The following is a 12,040-nucleotide window of genomic DNA, read 5'->3' on the forward strand; positions in this document are numbered from 1 at the left end:
GAAGTAGACCTGATCCAAGTGTCCAAAACAATATACTTCCAGAGATTGTAGAAATTCATGTTTTCATCTGGGTCCATGGGTTAAAGGCAGCAAGGCGCTGACCCAGCTTCTGCAGGGTTACGGTTCCAGACAACACATGTAATTGCTGTCGAAATGCTTCGGAAATGTTCTGAGTGAGCTCTTGGATGTCCAAACTAATATTTTTATGGCCTACTAATAATTTTTGGATTACGGTCCAATTTTGAGAGATGTTAAAAGGCACAGGCGTTACACAAAATTGAGTGGAGTTCCAATCACATTGTAATGTCATCTGAGTACTGAGTACAGTGAGCTGATCTCCAAGCCATGTCAATGCTTGCTCCATGTTGTCCAATCTTTCAGCAAGTTGAGAATCAATGTTTCGTTGTTGAAGCCATAACCAGTGAGATTGTTCGTGCCACTGCTGCACAAATTCAGCATTTTGTATACTTTGATGTAGAGCGAGCCCTGCTACGGCCACAGTGGAGACGATGGTGACAAGGTTCATCACCGAGGCAATTATAAGTCCAAGGGCACGGCAGGTTCGCTGGAGAGAAGTCCAAGTATAAGTTGCAAGAGGTGATGCCCCCCACGGTCGCGTAAGGTTAACAGGTAGCCAAATTTCCTTACGAGCCCTGAGGATATAAATATCCCCAGTAAAGTTGTGCCACCAAGAATGATTGAGGCAAGACAAAAATGTACACGTATCTGTACAATTGACAATTCCCGTATTATTATCACATGTCAAATTCCCCACTAATAATAGGTAGGGCTTACGGACACAAGCAATAATATATCGGGAGGTATTCCGATATAACTGAATATGAAAGGAGTTATTTGGGTTAGAAAGATTAAGGGACTATTCCCCACAAAAGTGCTAATGGCATTGCCTGCAGCTAACAACTTCCAAAGATGACTCTGTACTTCAGGCCTCCTTCACGCCGTACCAAGGTTTCATTACTGTTAGCGGCAATACTTTTATTTACCCAGTGTCATTTCAAAGGTATGTGACTAAATTTTATTCGAAAATCACCGTGCACACTCCAATCAGTTATTTACATTCCATTGTATTCTAATAAAATCCGGGGTTTAGTTCCCCAATATTGTTGTCACTCCAGCACCTCAATATTAGGAGAAACCTCTAGAATAGGACAAAAAAGTAAAGAACTAGGAATAGTTTCATTACTATATACAGTATGATTATATTAAAAGCTTCTAGTTACAATAATAACAGTTTTAGCAGCCACATGACTATGATTATAGCGAACAGCCCAGGCTTCATGCGATTTTCGGAGACAATGAGGACTATTTCCCATACATATTGGAAGTTCTTCCACTCCAAATTGGTATGTGCTGATTATAATTCCTGTTTCCCGTTCTATATTGTCCTTGTCTATATAGGGGGACGGCATCCAAGTAATGTCATTGGTGAAAACCTTAATTTCCGCCTCCCCCCAGGCGACTCCCTGATACAAGGGCGGAAAGGGAATATAAGTCCAATATTCATACAAAGCCTCACTAAGAGAAATAAGTCCCCCGCCGAGGCACATCTAACAAAGGAAGAAATGCATGCTGAATCCAGTTTTCTTTTCAACAGGGTCTCAATCATCTTGTAGGAAACCACTCAGCTCCGCTCCCTGTAAGGACAAGAGCATAGCCCCGTCCCTGTTTTAGAACTTGCCCTTGAACATACTTACCTTCTTCATTAGGATACCAAACCTTTAAATTGTCAGCAGGGACTATCACCGAGGGAGGTGAGGAAAGACGGGTTACGGCAGCGGAATCTTGCAATTGTCTCCATTGATTCAAAAAAATTAAGGTAAAAAGAACCTTCAAAATCTGGTTTCTGGGGGGCTCATTTCCCCCTTTTTGTTTTAGTAGTTGAGTTTTTAAAGTTAAATTTGCGCGCTCAATGATGGCTTGACCTTGACTGTTGCCCGGGATACCGGTGATATGTTGAATATTGTATTGCTGTAAGAAAACTTGTAATTTATGAGAGACATAGGCAGGGGCATTATTAGTTTTAAGTATAAGAGGAATGCCCATGATGGCGAAACAAACCAAGAGATGTGTAATAACAGAATCAGCTTTCTTAGATGGCAACGGAGTGGCCCATTGAAAATGAGAAAAGGTATCAATGGTATGATGAACATACTTTAATCGTCCAAAAGAAGGGACATCTCATGGATTAACCCCAGGATGGAAGGATGGAATGCTCAAAGGAGCACAGGAAAGACAAGCTCAAATAAGAGAACGAGCTTGTTTTGTTCTGCAGCATGTAGGTGGCTGATTAAAAGCGAATCAATCTGAGTATTACCATGAACTAATGGTCCAGGAAATTGAGAATGAGAACGAAGATGAGTGATGAATAAAGGAGCTCGACGTTGGCTCAAAGTAGAAGATAACAAGGAAAAGAGTTTTTGAAGAGAAGAAGTAGCACAAAGAGGTAAAGTGGCCTGAGAAATATAAGAAGTAACATAAACGGCGTATTGAGAATCACTAACAATGTTACAACCAGTAGTAGGGAAATGAAGTAAGACCGTGAGAATAGCAAACAGTTCTCCCTGTTGCACCGAGGGATAAGGACAAACTGTAACTCGAGATTGATGAACACTCCAATATCCAGCCTTATCATTGCTACTAGCGTCAGTAAAAAAGGTAGGACCTTGAACAGGAAATACAGAAATTGGTGAGAAAGGCAACACAGAATGTTGCCTAAAAAATGAAAAGATCGGAGACTTAGGATATTGGGTAGAAAATTGTCCAACAAAAGAAGCGCAAGCAACTTGCCAAGAATCAGAAGTTGCAAGAAGATAAGTGATCTGATTATGAGTGAATTGAGGAATAATTAAGGAAGGATCTCCTCCCCAAAGTTGTCGACAGTGATGCCGTCCTTTGATGATCAGTTCAGCTAAACGATCGATATAAGTAGCCAAGCGTTTAGATATTTTATTGGACAAAAAGATCCATTTTAGTGGTCGACTAATTTGATGAATCATTCCTGTGGGAGAAGGTAAAGTATGAAATAAACAAAAGGAAAGGCCTTTTGAAGTTGCTCTTCAACAAGCTGGAGTTCCTGTAAAGCCAAAGGAGTTAAATGGCATGAGTTGTCCAAGTGACTGTCTCCTTCTAGAATAGAAAAAAGATGTTATAACCGATATGTTGGTATTCCTAAAACAGGACGCATCCAATTAATGTCTCCTAGAAGCTTTTGAAAATCATTTAACGTTTTTAAATGATCACGTCGAATTTGAATTTTTTGGGGTTGAATATTTTGTGTTCTTAAGGTATAACCCAAATATTGAATAGGAAAATCCAGTTAAATTTTTTCTGTGGCAATATTAAGTGAGTAGAAAGAAAGCTGAGTTTGTAATGATACAAAAGCATCTTGCTGCTTTTCTCTTGTGGGTGCAGCAAGAAGAATGTCATCCATATAATGATATAAAAAAACAGAAGGATGACGCTTTCGAATAGGATCCAAGGCCCTATGGACAAATTCTTGACACAAGGTAGGGCTATTTAACGTACCTTGAGGTAACACTTTCCATTGATATCGAGAAAGTGGCTGAAAATTATTAAAAACAGGGACAGAGAAGATCCATACAATGATAAATTAACACAGTTAGAAACTGATTGTTTACAGGATTTAAAGTCCTATGTACGAATTTTTGACATATAGTAGGGCTATTAAGTATACCCTGGGAAGAAGCTTTTGCTGATATTTTTGAATAGGTTGTCCATTATTATATTTAGGAATAATAAAGGCAAACTTTTTACAATCTTGAGGTTGTAATGGAATAGAGAAAAAACAATTTTTGAGATTTATGACCATTAATTTTTAACTTTATGGGATAAGGGCAGGATTAGGAAGACCGGGCTGTAAACTTTCCCTAGGTTGAATGTAAACATTTATAGTTTTAAGAACAAGACAAAGACAGGAATTCCATGCAGAAGTACGTGGCTTTAGATTCCTCTTGGCCATTTGTTTTTTGACTTACTCTTTTAAAATCCTAAGTATTTCTTTAGATAATGGCCACTGTTTCACCTAAAGAGGAGTGGTCATTTTATACTTTAATTATAAAACTTGAGGCTGGTGAACAGTGGCTATGAGTTTAAAGGATTGTAGCCCATTTTGAACATCATATTTTTGACAGCTGAGGAAATATGAAGAATGTTTAAAAAAGCACCAAATTGTTATGAAAGATTTTGTCCCCAAAGATTAATATTGATAGGAATAATATAAAAAAACACTTGACCTTGTTGACCTTTAGGACTGACACAGGTTAAAGGTTCTACGTTTTGATAAACCACAGAAGCAGCACCCAAGCCAGTGAGTATAACTGAAACTTATCTTTTTTCCCATTGTATAGGCCACTAATTTAAACAAATAATAGACATATTCACCCCCATATCAATTAACCCTTTAAAAACTATTTCATTAATATGCAATGAACATAAGGGCTTTTGATTAGAAACTAAAGTTTCCCAAAAAACAGTTTTTTCTGTGCTACCAAACCCTCCCTATTGAGAATACGTTCCCCTGCCTCTAGGCATATAAATTGTGAACTTGTACCATAATAAGAATTTTATTAGTAACATCAAGATCAATGATTTCTGAAATCATCATTAACTTCCATATAGCACTGTTGTTTTGACCTAACAAAAGTCCTACATGTCCTTTTGGCAAAGGGCCACACACTCTAATAGCTAATTTATATACTCCTCTATTAGGAGACAAAGTGTATAAGGCTGAGTAATAGCTAAGTCAGCAGCGGCACTCTGCTTAGTTGCCGCATAAAGCTGAGAAACTGGGGTAAGGTGTGGGATCCTTAAGGAGGACTTGAATTTATTCCCTAATGTTGTAAGCCATTGCTCACTGAATAGTGTAGTAGACTTGTATTGTAATTGTTGGGGCCTCAAACCTGTGGGCCCCGACTCCCGTTTCCCAGGAGAGGAGACAGTAAATTTCCACTTCTATCAGTTTTGGAACGACATTTATTTGTCCAATGTCGACCTTTATCACAACATTTGTACACCTCTGAAGGCAGCTTTCTGCCTCGAGGGATAAAAGTGTTCAATTTTTATGACATTCTTTTTTGAAATGTCTAGGTTTACCACACTGAAAGCAAATACCTTGTTTGTTATTTCCTTTTAAGGCTTTAGACAAAGCTCCAGCAAATAATTGAGCATTATAAATAGCCCCTCCAACACTAACACAAGTTTTAATATATTTATCTAAATTGGCCCCATTGGCCTTTAACGATTTTAACAATTTTTGACAGTCAGCATAAGCATTTTTAAAAGACAATGTTTGTAACAAAATTTTTGAAGCAAAGCCAGCACTCAAAATTTTCAAGACAGCATCCTGAAGATGGGCTACGAAATCTGGATAGGGTTCATTTGTGCCCTGTAAAATCTTCACAGAGGAAAGGGAAGATTTTCCTGTTATCTCTACCTTATTTCAGGCCGTTAAAAACAAAGTCTTGATTTGAGTAAAGGCAACATCATCTAGACCAGCCTGAGCATTAAGAGTAGCATATTGGCCCGTGCCTGTGAGTTGTTCCTCAGTGGGTCCTGGGGGATCACACATAACATTTTTTCTAGCCTGTACATGTGCCTTGTCCATTTACCAGCTATGCAATTATAACCACTGAGAACGATCAAGAAAAGCCTTCCCCAAAGTCTTCCAGTCTATAGGAATCATCAAATTTTCTGATGAAAAAATATCAAGAAGACCAAGGATAGGGGTCCATAGTTAGAAATGGCAGCTTTCATTTCTTTTAAAAATTTAATTTGTAAGGCATTAAATTGGACATTATTGCCACCATTTGAAAACTGAGCATTAGGCGCAAAAGAAGCACAAATAATTAGAAACAGATCCAGCTCCTTAAAAAATTTTTTTTAAATTAAAAGTATATATAATATGTAATAATACTCATATCGCCAAATATAAAGAATCCCAACATATTAATAAGAAAAGGCAAATAACCCAACCAAAAGTAGCAGAACAAAGAAATGACAATAAACCTATATGTCTAACATCATTACTCACTAGGAAATATGTATGTTAATACCAAATTGAGAATCATTACATACACAATACAATGGTTAAAATTTAAAAACACAGAAAATATCAAGAGGTAGTTAATGTGTTAAGCAACTCGAATACTCAACTTCTGTTTGGAGTGTAAATTGGTGGAACCTATGCACCCCTATAACATAACAATTCCCTAGCTGGAGTTATTAATACTATATTAATATTAATAGTTAATATTAATGTGCTTATTTATTGACTATTGAAATACTCATAATATTTTAACAAACAATAAGATATACATATACACTGGTTTTGACATATTAAACAGGTGTTTAGTATAAATTTAAAGTATGTCTGATGTGAACAGGGCTTCAACTTTGCCAAACAAAGGTAAAGATAAGGAAGCCGGGGGGTTGGAGGCTCTGGAAAATCCTTTTTTAACAGGGCAGAAGGAAAAGAAACAGGGAAAGCTCGCAAAGGTGAATTAGAAGAATATATCTGTAATATTTGTTGAAGCATTTCCATAATACACTGCATGTCAGAATTTCCCTTAGAAGAAGGAAAAGCTGGCTTTTTCTCTTCTCCCCCTTTTGCTACCCCCCCATCCTCTGTTATCCTGGCACAAATGGGCTCCATTTCAGATTTATTTTTTTCCCAAATCCTCAGATACCTTTCCTCCTGTGGCTATATCACCACACTCTGAATCAGTCTCAAGTAACTCTAATGTCTGAGTGATAGAGTTACACAAGGTCCACAATTTTAGAGGCATAATATCCCCTAACTGGAGAGCTCTAAGCAGAGCTTTTACTACCTGTAACCATTCTCTCCGATTCAGCTGCACTTTAGTCTGATACTGAAACCAGTAACAATGGTGTTCAACATGGGCAAACAATCGCTTCAAAGTCTTTTTCTTTTACTTCCACTCCTATAGACAGCAACAGTCCTTGAAACAGCTGTAAATATTCTGAGGCCAGAGAGATGGAATTCCCCATAATGAAAGCTTAAGAAGGTTCCCCTTAACAATATCTGGGCCTTACCCGCCCCTAGGGGGTTCCCCTTCTTGTTCTCCCCTACTCACCTGTGCTGACCCTGCTCGCTGCGCCACTTGTTGGGGTCCGTGCCGGGGGTGGTGGAGAATGAAAGAACACACAAAAGACAAAGACACACAGAGAACATGGCGGCCGCGCTCAGAGCCTCCACCTCACTTTATTTATACCCCATAAACCCCACATCAGCAGAAAGAATGCAATGCAAAACAAACTTTCTTTTCCCAGATGTAACCTTCTACTCAGTTCCTTGTTTCTATGCTCTTCCTTATCTGCCCGCCTTCTTGGCGCCTACAGGAGTTCATTAAAAGTTCAATTGGAGATACTGTCCTTGAGCCCTATCTATTCTCAGCATACTGTTTTCAAAGGCCCCTGCAAAGTTCAGTAACAGCTCACCCTTTCCTTTGAATCAGTGTCTCCAATTCTCAGGCTTCAAATAGCTCCAGCGGACTGCAGGGTTTTGTTTTCCCTTAGCTTAGAACCAGTTATAGTCTGGAACCAATTTGGTGAAAGGTACCTGAGTTTTCCTTAGCAACCTAACTCTGTTTGCCTTATGTGCTTGACTTTTGCTGATTTTCAGCCCAGATTCCCACTGTGTCCAGTGCTCAAAGGTGGAGGCCAGAGGAAAAGGGCTGGTGGGATCAACCTGCCCCAGCTGCTTGAACAGAAATGCTCTGGGAAGAGGTAGATGGGATGCTTTTGTTTAGCATGGGGCTGTGGGAAGCTCTGGAGGCTAGCTAGCTGAGAGCCATTGCTACCTTTGAGGCTGTGTGTGTGTGTGTGTGTGTGTGCGCGTGCGTGTGTTTGCGCATGTGTATGTGTGCGTGTACGTGCGTGCATGTGCGCACGTGCACGTGTGTGCGTGTGTGTGCATGTGTGCGTGTGTGTGTGTGTGCACGCACGTGCTCACCCGTGGCATGGGGAGGAGGACTCACAGGTACAGAGGTGAGTAGAACACTCCCTTGATGTGGCGAAGGAGGCCATGCTGCCCACATTTTACACCTGACTAGCACAGGCTCTTGCCAGCTTCTTACCTGCCTCTAGGTCTTTGCCCTGGATGTTCCATCTGCATGAAATGCTTTGCCCTTTGATAGTCACAAGGGTCACCCATTCTTTCATTCTGTCCTCTGATACCTTCTTACTGCCACCCTCCCGTTACTCTCTATTTCCTTTCTGCTTTATTGTTCATCATAGTACTCACCTGTACTTGGTACTATGTTGTACAGTTACTTTTATAACATGTCTTCCCAATTAAATGCAACCTCTTTGAAGGCAGAGTCTTGCCTATGTTGCTCATTCTTCTGTTCTCAGTGCCTTGAGCCATACCAGGTACATATTAGGCACTCAATAAATATTCATTGAATGAATGGATGAGTGGGTAGGTAAATGTTTTTGGTGTCTGGGGCACCAAGCAGCAAGGTGAGAGGTTATTATATGACATGGGCTTGACAACAGACTACATAGGGAGGAAACCTGGCAGATTAATGTTCTCTTAGTCTTTTCTTTCTCTCCTTTCCTTTCCTCTCATCCTCTACTCTATTTCACTTGGTTTACTATATTCTTAGGATTTACTTTTGGGCTGTTAAATAAATATATTTACCAGTTTCTAATGATATCTTTTGACTTCCTAGCTATAGAAGATACTGAATACAGTAGCTTCTTTCTTCCCCTTCTGTTAGTTATATTACATCTACATTTTCAGGGCTTAGAATATTCATGTGTTTTTAATCATAAATCCCAACTTGCTTTAGTCTTAGTCCTACATTTAAATAGATTCTGTCTTCTTCACTAGGCCTTTGTCGTTGTTTTCCATTCAACTCTTGGGTGGCTGAAAAGTTCTTCCCCTGATAATTTCTTCAAGAAATAACAAAATGTCTTAAATTCTTGTAGGTTCAAAAATGGTTCATTACTTTTATAATGAATGATAGTTTTGCTGGGTATAAAATGTTTGAGTCACACTGTTTTTTTGGAGGCCTAGTACCAAAAGTATCACTCCACTATCTTCTAATGGTAAAGTCTAAGGCCAATCTCATTTTTTCCCATCATAAGAAACGGGTGCCTGGCTGCCCAAATATTCTTTCTTTACCTTTGAAGTCTCATAAATGTACTAGATTATTGTTGTCAATTTTTTCCAGGATACTCTGTGACTTTCAAGAAATATTCAAGTACAATGTATTCAAGTCTTCTTTTATATCTGGAAAATTTATTGAATTATACCTTTAAATATTTTATATCTTTTGCTAATTTTGCTTATCTATCATTTTCTTTCTAATCCCTTTAAATTCCTTATTTCCATTTCATTCTATTCTCATTTTTTTTGTATCACTGTTCTTTCCTTTCTGTTTCTTTCTGTATTCTTTTTTATTATTATTATACTTTAAGTTCTAGGGTACATGTATACAACATGCAGGTTTGATACATAGGTATACATGTGCCATGTTGGTTTGCTGCACCCATCAACTCATAATTTACATTAGGTATTTCTCCTAATGCTATCCCTTCCCCAGTCACCCACTCCCTGACAGGCCCCAGTGCGTGATGTTCCCTGCCCTGTGTCCAAGTGACCTCATTGTTCAATTCCCACCTATGAGTGAGAACATGCGGTGTTTGGTTTTCTGTCCTTATGATAGTTTGTGGAGAATGATGGTTTCCAGCTTCATCCATGTCCCTGCAAGGGACATGAACTCATCCTTTTTTATGGCTCCTTACTATTCCATGGTGTATATGTGCCACATTTTCTTAATTCAGTCTATCACTGATGGATATTTAGGTTGGTTCCAAATCTTTGCTATTGTGAATAGTGCCACAATAAACATATATGTGAATGTGTCTGTTTAGTAGCATGATTTATAATCCTTTGGGTATGTACCCAGTAATGGGATTGCTGGGTCAAATGGTATTTCTAGTTCTAGATCCTTGAGGAATTGCCACACTGTCTTCCACAATGGTTGAACTAATTTACACTCCCAACAACAGTGTAAAAGTGTTCCTATTTCTCCACATCCTGTCCAGCACCTGTTGTTTCCTGACTTTTTAATGATTGCCATTCTAACTGGTGTGAGATGGTATCTCATTGTGGTTTTGATTTGCATTTCTCTGAGGACCAGTGATGATGAGCATTTTTTTCATGTGTCTGTTGGCTGCATAGGTGTCTTCTTCTGAGAAGTGTCTGTTCTTATCCTTTGCCCACTTTTTGATGGGGTTTTTTTTTCTTGTAAATTTGTTTGAGTTTTTTAGATTCTGGATATTAGTCCTTTGTCAGATTGGTAGATTGAAAACATTTTCTCCCATTCCGTAGGTTGCCTGTTCACTCTGATGGTAGTTTCTTTTGCTGTACAGAAGCTCTTTAGTTTAATTAGATCCCATTTGTCAATTTTGGCTTTTGTTGCCATTGCTTTTGTTGTTTTAGTCATGAAGTCCTTGCCCATGGCTATGTCCTGAATGGTATTGCCTAGGTTTTCTTCTAGGGTTTTTATGGTTTTAGATCTAACATTTAAGTCTTTAATCCATCTTGAATTAATTTTTGTGTAAGATGTAAGGAAGGGTTCCAGTTTCAGTTTTCTACATATGGCTAGCCAGTTTTCTCAGCACGAATTATTAAATAGGGATTCCTTTCTCCATTGCTTGTTTTTGTCAGGTTTGTCAAATATCAGATGGTTGTAGATGTGTGCTGTTATTGCTGAGGCCTCTGTTCTGTTCCCTTGGTCTATATGTCTGTTTTGGTACCAGTAGCATGCTGTTTTGGTTACTGTAGCCTTGTAGTATAGTTTGAAGTCAGGTAGCATGATGCCTCCAGCTTTGTTCTTTTGGCTTAGGATTGTCTTGGCAATGCGGGCTCTTTTTTGGTTTCATATGAACTTTAAAGTAGTTTTTTCTAATTCTGTGAAGAAAGTCATTGGTAGCTTGATGGGGATGGCATTGAATCTATAAATTACTTTGGACAGTATGGCCATTTGCATGGTATTGATTCTTCCTATCCATGAGCATGGTATGTTCTTCCATTTGTTTGTGTCCTCTTTTATTTCACTGAGCAGTGGTTTGTAGTTCTCCTTGAAGAGGTCTTTTATATCCCTTGCAAATTGGATTCCTAGGTATTTTATTCTCTTTGAAGCTATTGTGAATGGAAGTTCATTCATGATTTGGCTCTCTGTTTGTCTGATACTGGTGTATAAGAATTCTTGTGATTTTTGCACATTAATTTTGTATCCTGAGACTTTGCTGAAGTTGCTTATCAGCTTAAGGAGATTTTGTGCTGAGATGATGGAGTTTTCTAAATATACAATCATGTCACCTGCAAACAGGGACAATTTGACAACATTTCCTAATTAAATACCCTTTATTTCTTTCTCCTGCCTGATTGCTCTGGCCAGAACTTCCAACACTATGTTGAATAGGAGTGGTGAGAGAGGGCATCTTTGTTTTGTGCTGGTTTTCAAAGGGAATGCTTCCAGTTTTTGCCCATTCAGTATGATATTGGCTGTGGGTTTCTCATAAATAGCTCTTACTATTTTGAGATACATTCCATCAATGCCTAGTTTATTTGACAGTTTTTAGCATGAAGGGCTGTTGAATTTTGTTAAAGGCCTTTTCAGCATCTATTGAGATCATCATGTGGTTTTTTTCATTGGTTCTGTTTATGTGATGGGTTACGTTTATTGATTTGTGTATGTTGAACCAGCCTTGCATCCCAGGGATGAAGCTGACTTGATCGTGATGGATAAGCTTTTTGATGTGCTGCTGGATTTGGTTGCCAGTATTTTATTGAGGATTTCTGCATCAATGTTCATCAGGGATATTGGTCTAAAATTCTCTTTTTTTTTGTTGTGTCCCTTCCAGGCTTTGGTATCAGGATGATGTTGGCCTCATAGAATGAGTTAGGGAGGATTCCCTCTTTTTCTGTTGCTTGGAATAGTTTTAGAAGGAATGCTACCAATTCTTC

The 12,040-nt window shown here is 38.7% G+C and overlaps 1 protein-coding gene and 1 long non-coding RNA gene across 3 annotated transcripts in view; one reads left to right on the top strand and one right to left on the bottom strand.

The window, feature by feature from the left end:
* Positions 1–12,040, top strand: part of GPR39 (G protein-coupled receptor 39) — a 234,831-nt gene that overhangs the window by 35,491 nt on the left and 187,300 nt on the right. The gene's annotated exons all lie outside the window — the stretch shown is intronic.
* On the bottom strand, positions 1,019–7,268 carry LOC144333372 (uncharacterized). The gene is made up of 2 exons (XR_013401977.1): positions 7,134–7,268; positions 1,019–1,655 (listed from the first exon to the last, which is right to left on the bottom strand). It is a non-coding gene; the product is annotated as an uncharacterized LOC144333372 (long non-coding RNA).

The sequence above is a fragment of the Macaca mulatta genome, chromosome 12, assembly GCF_049350105.2.
Source record: "Macaca mulatta isolate MMU2019108-1 chromosome 12, T2T-MMU8v2.0, whole genome shotgun sequence".
Classification (NCBI taxonomy): Eukaryota; Metazoa; Chordata; class Mammalia; order Primates; family Cercopithecidae; genus Macaca; species Macaca mulatta.